Genomic DNA, 9,974 nt, shown 5'->3' with positions numbered 1-9,974 from the left:
TCCCTACCTCACAGCACTGTGGGAGAACCTTCACCACACAGACTGCAGCGGTTCAAGAAGGCGGCTCACCACCACCTTCTGAGGGGCAATTAGGGATGGGCAATAAATGCTGGCTTTGCCAGCGACGCCCAAATCCCATGAATATAAAAAAAACTGTGAGGGTCAAAACTATAACAATGACCCATTGATGCAATAATCAATAAATCTGTGTTAGATTTTTCTTTATCAATTACAGCACTGCATTCAGAATGTCTTGGCACATTTTTCATAGCTGCTGGTTGTGATCTCTCTTTTTGTATGAATCATTTTATTGAGGGAAACTAAGATTTACGGGTCCAATATGTATAACTATTTCCAGATAATCTTTAAATCTACTTTTCTCAAACCATTGCTGTAAAGGACTGGGAAGTTTAGTTGTCATTAGGTACCAATGTAAAGATCTTTTTTTGTTCTCCAGCGCCATTCCAAATAAACCAAATCAAAACTTGCTAATACGATCATTTGAAACTATAAAGATATGCTAACTAGATAGATGGCTTGGCCGGTGTCTTGTAGCATTTAACAAAACAAATATTGGAACTGATTGATGACTCTTATTGAAGCCACCAGAACAATATCATGGAACAGTCCAGAGATAAGCTTGAATCATCATTGAATGAATAATAATTTGATCCTCATCACCTCAACAGCTATATTTATGAGTCCTGACATTTTTCCATGATAGCTAATCTAACAACTAATTAGTGATTATACCATGATGGAACTTTCAAATTAATGTTTATTAACTATGGCTGACACACTAATTATTTATGAAAATGCATTTTTTTTCTTTCTGAAATAATAGTGCCTGAGGAAACCAGTTCATCCAGTACACTCTGATATAATAATAAACTGGAATGACTAAAAACAACCGTTCATTTTATAGAATTTATCCATTATATTTGTATACTTAACATACAACTTAACCAAGTTGGACAAATATAACTGAATACACTGGGAGGAAATAATTCCAATTTTCAAAACATTTATTTGAATACTCACCTTGTCCTTATCTCTTCCTCTAATTATGTATCCTCATTTCCCAGAAGGTACCTACTGATACCTTTTTGTAACTAACCATTCAAATGTACTGCAGACGAAATTCAATTTTGGTGAGGGCGCAAAACGAACAGTAACTGATTGGCCGTCCGTTATACAATGGAAAGGAAAGTCGAGCGGAGTGTATAATGGGCGGCTGATCCGCTACCGCCTGTTTTGTGCTGTTGCCAAAATTGAATTTCACCCTCCCCCATCCTCCATAACTCTTGTTTCAGTGTTTTCCTGCTCTGCCAAGGACTCAATTCTGCTTAGATTTCCCTTGATGGCCCAACTAATGATAGAAGGCTTGGCCAGTGCCCAGAAGCATTTGTACTATTGTAAACATTCCATTATGGGGAGTTAGGAGTGAAAACCTGTGGCCCAGTCCATTTGTGTCACTAGTTTATCATCAGGAAATCTTTTGATTTCTATCAAAATGGGTTTATTTATTTGTTTCCCTTTTGTTTTCTTTTTAATCCTCCACCCCGCTTGGCAGACTCTCAGCATCATATCCAGTATGGACTGGGAGCTCATTATAAATAAGTAATTAGGGCCGATCAAGGGAATTCAGCCCAGTGGGAAGTTGGTAAGCATTATGTTTGCTATGCTGTGCTCCTGGTGCTAAAGCATACTCGGTGCTGCATTAACTCTAACACAGAGAGGAACTTTATTCCCTAAACGTTTGTTACCAAGGTGACTTTGCATTTGTCCACATTACAGTGTATTATTTTTAGCAACAACATGTCATGTAAGCAATGAAGAATAATGGACAGCATAATAAGGGTCATCATCCTAATTATTTATAATTTAATTGAAATTAATCTAATATTGACACAGATGGTTGCTTAAAAGTGTTCAAATTCACTGAATATTTATTTTTAAAATGTATTCATTTGCTACCGTGTATACAGCTTTCTAATTTGTAGATCTGTGTAAGATTTTTATGTCACACCAGTTGGATTTTAGACTCTGGTGTTTAGTGGCTTTAACAGAAGGATGGATAAGCAGGTATCTGATCAGTTACTTACCTCTCAGGCACATTAACAGCAGGTAAAGCCTGAAGAATTTGAAGGGAAACAACAGATACATTTTTACCTGAAAAAAATCAAAGCTGTGGGAATTTTGTGCAGTAGCATTGGTTCACCAGTCTTCATTTTCATTTGTGTATAGGCATTTTTAATTTTAACTCTCAAAACTGTATGGGATCAAAATTGGTATTTTTCAGGCATAAAACGGGCGTAAATGATATCAATTTAGAAGTGGGACTGGCTGCGCCCAATTTGCTCAGGCGTTGGGCCCACTGCCAAACACATGGTGTCTTACTGTCTTAGGTGTCCTGGGCAGACGCCTAAAACAGGTACTAGGCCCCTTAAATATGTAAATATAAGAGACAGTGCTATCAAGCGGCACTTACTCACCAATAACCTGCTCACCGATGCTCAGTTTGGGTTCTGCCAGGACCACTCGGCTCCAGACCTCATTACAACCTTGGTCCAAACATGGACAAAAGAGCTGAATTCCAGAGGTGAGGTGAGAGTGACTGCCTTTGACATCAAGGCAGCATTTGACCGAGTGTGGCACCAAGGAGCCCGAGTAAAATTGAAGTCAATGGGAATCAGGGGGAAAACTCTCCAGTGGCTGGAGTCATACCGAGAACAAAGCATCTCAGCCCCAGGGAATTGCTGCAGGAGTTCCTCAGGGCAGTGTCCTTGCACAACCATCTTCAGCTGCTTCATCAATGACCTTCCCTCCATCATAAGGTCAGAAATGGGGATGTTCGCTGATGATTGCACAGTATTCAGTTCCATTCGCAACACCTCAGATAATGAAGCAGTCCGAGCCCGCATGCAGCAAGAGCTGGACAACATCCAGGCTTGGGCTCATAAGTGGCAAGTAACATTCATGCCAGATAAGTGCCAGGCAATGACCATCTCCAACAAGAGAGAGTCTAACCATCTCCCCTTGACATTCAACGGCATTACCCTCTCCGAATCCCCCACCATCAACATCCTGGGGGTCACCATTGACCAGAAACTTAACTGAACCAGCTGTATAAATACGGTGGCTACAAGAGCAGGTCAGAGGCTGGGTATTCTGTGGCGAGTGACTCATCTCCTGACTCCCCAAAGCCTTTCCACCATCTACAAGGCACAAGTCAGGAGTGTGATGCAATACTCTCCACTTGCCTGGATGAGTGCAGCTCCAACAACACTCAAGAAGCTCGACATCATCCAGGACAAAGCAGCCCACTTGATTGGCACCCCATCCACCACCCTGAACATTCACTCCCTTCACCACCGGCGCACTGTGGCTGCAACGTGTACCGTCCACAGGATGCACAGCAGCAACTCGCCAAGGCTTCTTCGACAGCAACTCCCAAACCCGCGACCTCTATCACCTAGAAGGACAAGGGCAGCAGGCACATGGGAACAACACCACCTGCACGTTCCCCTCCAAGTCACACACCATCCCGACTTGGAAATATATCGCCGTTCTTTCATCGTCGCTGGGTCAAAATCCAGGATCTCCCTTCCTAATAGCGCTGTGGGAGAACCTTCACCACACGGACTGCAGCGGTTCAAGAAGGCGGCTCACCACCACCTTCTCAAGGGCAATTAGGGATGGGCAATGACTGCTGACCTTGCCAGCGATGCCCACATCCCATGAATGAATAAAAAAAAGACACCATTCATTACTTATTACTAGATCCAGCAATGCTTCCTCTCTTATTGGGCTTTTTACATACTGGGTAAGAAAGGAGTCCTTTATACATTGCAAAAACTCCATTCTCTGTATCCCATTACCTATCTTTGCTTGCCAGTTTATTTGGGGGTGATTAAAATCTGCCATGATTATTATTCTATGTCCTTTACTCAATTTGTATATTTGCTCACATATTTCTTCCTCCATCTTCTTTCCAGTATTGGGTGGTCTGTAATAAACCCCTATTATAGTGTTCGATCCCTTATCTTTTATTTCAGTCCATATGGATTCTGCTTCTGTTAGTTATGTCCCTTTTTTCTACTGCTATTATGTTATCTCTAATTAGTACAGCTACTCCACCCCCCTTCTTCCTTCCCTATCCTTTCTGATTATGTTATATCCTGCAATATTTAGTTGCCAGTCCTGTTCTTATGTAGCCACGTTTCAGTTATTCCTATTACATCAGGTTCCTCACTATAGATTATTGCCTCCAGTTCCCCTGGATGATGTGTACATTGCTGTACAGGCAGGTTAATTTGTCTTTAACAGTTATTCCTTTTACTTTATTTTTAACCGTCCTTTTAGTCTTCTGTTTTATAACCGTATTTGTTCCTTGACCGTTTATGTTGTCTTTATTCCTTTCCCTGTTCTGACCTTTACACTCATCTCCTGTTTCTTTTATCTTTAAACTTTTGTTATTGCTACCAGATCCCAACCCCATCTTGCTAGTTTAAAGCCTTATGCACCATCCTATTTATCCTTTCCACCAGGACTCTGGTCCTATTCCGGTTCAGTTGGAGTCCGTCCCAGCGATACAGCTCCTTCCTATCCCTGTACTGGTGCCAGTGTCCCATGAAATGAAACCCCTCCTTCCCACACCACTTTTTCAGCCACGCATTCACCTTTCTGATAAGGCCTTCGATAAGGTAGTAGGCTCATGACCAAGGTCAGAGCAAGTGGAGTCAGGGGACAAGTAGCAGAATGAATAGCAACTGGCTACGAAACAGAAAACAGAGAGTAGGGGTTAAAGGTTGAAGACTGGCAAAAGATGGGAAGTGGTGTTCCACAAAGAACAGCTGGGACCACTGTTGTTCATCATTCACATAAACAATTTGGACTTGGGAATCAGAAGTACAATTTCAAAATTTGTGTTCAACATCAAATTGGGGGAGTATAGTTCAGTTACATGGATAGACTGGAGAAGCTGGAGTTGTTCTCCTTAGCGCAAAGAAGGTTGAGAGAAGATTTGATAGAGGTATTCGAAATCATGAAGGTTCTAAACTGGGTAGCTAGAGAGAAACTGTTTCCATTGGCGGAAGGGTCAAGAACTGGAGGACATAGATTTAAGGTGATTGGCAAAAGAATTAAAGGCGACATGAGGAAAAACTTTTTTACACAGCGAGTGGTTATGATCTGGAACATACTGCCTGAGGGGGTGATGGAGGCAGATTCAATTGTGGTTTTCAAAAGGGAATTGGATAAGAAGGAAAAAAAATTGCAGGGCTACAGGAAAAGGGCGGGGGAGTGGGTCTAACTGGATTGCTCTTATAGAGAGTCGGCACGGACTTGACGGGCGGAATGGCCTCCTTCCATGCTGTAACCATTCTATGATTCTATAGTTAATACTGAGGAGGACAGCAACAAAATACAGGAAGACATTAATAAACTTGCAGAATGGGCGTGTAATTGGCAAATGAATCTCAATATAGATTATTGTGAGGTATTACATTTTAGTAGGAAGAAAAAGGAGGCCACGTACTGCTTGGAAAATAAGAGTCTAAATGGGGTGGAGGAGCAGAGGGATATAGGGGTACAGATGGGAATCAGGGGGAAAACTCTCCAGTGGCTGGAGTCATACCTAGAACAAAGGAAAATGGTAGTCGTTGTTGGAGGCCAATCATCTCAGCCCCAGGACGGCAGTGTCCTAGGCCCAACCGTCTTCAGCTGCTTCATCAATGACCTTCCCTCCATCATAAGGTCAGAAATGGGGATGTTCGCTGATGATTGCACGGTGTTCAGTTCCATTTACAACCCCTCAAATAATGAAGCAATCTGAGCCCGCATGCAGCAAGACCTGGACTGGGCTGATAAGTGGCAAGTAATATTCGTGCCAGACAAGTGCCAGGCAATGACCATCTCCAACAAGAGAGAGTCTAACCACCTCCCCTTGACATTCAACGGCATTACCATCGCCGAATCGCCCACCATCAACATCCTGGGGGTCACCATTGACCAGAAATTTAACTGAACCAGCCGTATAAATACTGTGGCTACAAGAGCAGGTCAGAGGCTGGGTATTCTGCGGCGAGTGACTCATCTCCTGACTCCCCAAAGCCTTTCCACCATCTACAAGGCACAAGTCCGGAGTGTGATGGAATACTCTCCACTTCCTTGGATGAGTGCAGCTCCAACAACACTCAAGAAGCTCGACACCATCCAAGATAAAGCAGCCCGCTTGATTGGCACCCCATCCACCACCCAAAACATTCACTCCCTTCACCACCGGCACACAGTGGCTGCAGTGTGTACCATCCACAGGATGCACTGCAGCAACTCGCCAAGGCTTCTTCGACAGCACCTCCCAAACCCGCGACCTCTACCACCTAGAAGGACAAGAGTAGCAGGTACATAGGAACAACACCACCTGCACTTTCCCCTCCAAGTCACACACCATCCCGACTTGGAAATATATCGCCGTTCCTTCATCGTCACTGGGTCAAAATCCTGGAACTGCCTTCCGAACAGCACTGTGGGAGAACCGTCACCACACGGACTGCAGCGGTTCAAGAAGGCGGCTCACCACCACCTTCTCGAGGGCAATTAGGGATGGGCAATAAATGCCGCTCTCGCCAGCGACGCCCACATCCCATGAACGAAAAAAAAAGGTACACAAATCACTAAAAGCAGCGACGCAGGTTAATAAGGCCATTTAAAAAAAAAAGCAAATGAAGCACTGGGGTTCATTTCTAGAGGCATAGAATTGAAAAGCAGGGAAGTTATGTTTAAACTTGTAAAGAACCTTGGTTAGACCACATTTGGAATACTGTGAACAATTCTGGTCTCCATATTATAAAAACGATATAGAGGCACTGGAGAAGGTGAAGAAAAGATTTAATAGGATGATACCAGAACTGAGAGGTTATAACTATCAGGAAAGATTGAACAGGCTGCGGCTCTTTTCTCTAGAAAAGAGAAGACTGAGGGGTGATCTGATGGAGGTCTTTAAGATTTTGAAAGTGTTTGATAGGGTAAACGTAAAGAAGATGTTTCCACTTGCGGGGGAGACCAGGGGTCATAAATATAACATAGTCAGTTATAAATCCAATAGGGAATTCAGGAGAAACTCCTTTACCCAGAGAGTGGTTAGAATGTGGAACTCACTACCACAAGGAGTAGTTGAGGCGACTAGCATAGATGCATTTAAGGGGAAGCTAGATAAACACATGAGGGAGAAAGGAATAGAAGGATATGTTGATGGGGTTAGATGAAGAAGGATGGGAGGAGGCTTGTGTTGAGCATAAACATGGCATGGACCAGTTGGGCCGAATGGCCTGTTTCTGTGCTGTACATTCTATGTAATTCTATGTAATGCCTGTTGAAGGACCCCATCAAGAAATTTGTCAGCTTAAGGCCGCTTGAATTGCCCCTTCTGGGACTTACCTGAGGGCCACTGCCGGTGAGCCAGGCGGCCCGACATTGATGTCTTCGCTTGGGGAGCTACCTGTGGAGGCATGACCAGCGGTGGCAGCTCGCGCCGAGTGTGTTGACATGGCCCATGAATCAATTTCCATCGATCCTCAGGCCTCTTGGTGCAGGTGGTATCAAATTGTCCACTTGCTCTGTGTACTGTGACATATTTCCATTATTGTGGTTTATAGAAATTTGCCCTTTCTCTGAATTAAGTTCTTCATCAATCAACAATAAAAAAATACACTGAATCTATGGCTGGGAAATTAATTGGAGCTGCTTCTGCTCCACCAGGGTTACTTTGCTGGATGTGTAGTGGAAACTCCTTTATCTTAACAGTACATTGAAGTGTTCTATCAGGTTTAGGCTGAGGATTTTCAAAGTTTGTAAAATCTTTATAATTTTGCCACATCATTGTTAATCCTGCAGTACCTTGGTAAGTTTGAAGTCTCAATGTAATGACAAACAGCAGGGGTAAAAGAGGATATTTGTATTGTGTTCTTTGTCATATAAGGGGCTATCACCATAGAAAGTTTTTTATGTTGAATCAACTGGATTGATTCTGCAATTTAGGAGCATATGGTTTAAGTATTGGTACTGTACTACATGGAGAGATAGAGCCTCTGTATCTCTCCATGCAGTCACAAAAATTTGAACATTGCCTGCCAAAGATTGGCCACCATATTACCACGATATCATCAGAGCAGAATGGCCATTGAAGGGCCATTCTATTCTGCATGGTACCTTTTCCTTCCCTCCTATACAAACAAGCGCAGACTAGTGTTTGGTGTCCAAAAGCATATCACATTACTGTGTGACCCACTTGCTTGGGATAGCGATGAATTGAATGTGGTTGCCATATTTTGTCTGACTTTCAAAAAATATTTGAAAAGATCCCATACAAAGGGCTCGATTTTCCTGGGAAATTGCGGGTGTGTTGGGGGCAGGGGGGCTCCAAAAATCGGGGAAATCCTGTTTGGGTTCGGAGCCCGGCTCCAACCCGCAGATTTTTGGGTTCCCCATTGACGCATCTGGGTGAGCTCGCACCTCCCGAATGCGGACATCCCACTGGCAATTAAAGCTGGCGGGATTATCATTTACACAGTTTTTGAACTAGTTTAAGTAGTTGAACTACTTAATTTTCTCCACATTTTGGCAGGGGTGCGATTTTGAAGCATCCTTAGTGTGTTTCCTGTGCTGTGGGAAACACTCCATGTTGCAACCGATGTGTTTCAGCCAGCAGCCAGTGGCACATTCAAATGCTTATTTGACAGATGGGGAGAGAAGGTCACTTATTGCAGCTGGGCACTCAGTTCTTTCAGACGAAGTTTTGGCTGCAAGATCTTTGTGTTTGCACTGAAAATGCACTGTCCACCTTCGCCACGTGAAGCTCCAAAAAACAGTGCTGCGCCACAGGCACCTGCACAAGAGCACAGAGGGCAACAAGAGAGAGAGCGACGTCGCAGGAGGCACTACCCTCGCCACAGGGTCTACAAACCGAGGCTCACCTTCCTGGACCTCTCTGAGGAACAGTACATATGAAGCCTCAGAGTCACTTGCCAGGTAGTCGCAGACATCTGCAGCTTCCTTCATGCTGAGCTGCTCCCGGCTTGGACGAGCAGCATCTCCTTACCTGTCGCTGTCAAAGTCACCACTGCCCTCAACTTCTTTGCCTCCGGATCATTCCAGAGTGCCACCGGGGACATCGCCGGGGTCTCTCAATCGTGTGCACATAAGTGCATAAGACAGGTCACCGACAGGTGCAGGGTGCAATCGATTGCACTCATATAGTAATATGAGCACCTCCACATGAGCCAGGACTGTTCATCAACAGGAAGGGATATCACTCCATCAACACTCAGCTCATTTGCGACCTCCACAAAAGATTCCTTCATGTGTGCGCCAGATTCCCTGGCAGCTGCCACGATTCCTTCATCCTCCGGGAATCCAACATCCCGCCTCTCTTCCACGCACCGAACACCCTTAAGGGCTGGCTCCTCGGGGACGGGGGATACCCCTGCACACCTCATATGGCTCATGACACCTCTGAGGAACCCCACCACTGAGCAATAGCATTGATATAACGACAGCCACATCGCCACTAGGTCTACAATTGAGCATGTTATAGGGCTGCTCAAGATGCGATTTAGGTGCCTTGATTGTTCTGGTGGAGCGCTTCAATACGCATCAGACAAAGTGGGACACATTATAGTCGTGCATGGCACAACAGAGAGGGGTACCACCCTGAGGATGCCCCATCCACATCTGCCACCCACAATGGGGAGGAGGAGGAGGAGCAGAAGCAGGAACAACCCATGGGCAGAGCAGCGGCTCACCTGGCTGCTTGTGAGGCCAGGAAGTCACTGATATGTGAACGGTTCTTCTAACATCAGACAGTGTGAAGAGTCCAGTCCTCTCACCATCTGGATAGAGCAGCACCCACACCAATCCCCCACCACCACCCCTCCCTCCACAAAACAGGTCTGCAACTACACATACACTCACTG

The sequence above is a fragment of the Heptranchias perlo genome, chromosome 5, assembly GCF_035084215.1.
Source record: "Heptranchias perlo isolate sHepPer1 chromosome 5, sHepPer1.hap1, whole genome shotgun sequence".
In the NCBI taxonomy this organism is placed as follows: domain Eukaryota; kingdom Metazoa; phylum Chordata; class Chondrichthyes; order Hexanchiformes; family Hexanchidae; genus Heptranchias; species Heptranchias perlo.
Note: the sequence above shows the minus strand (reverse complement) of the source record.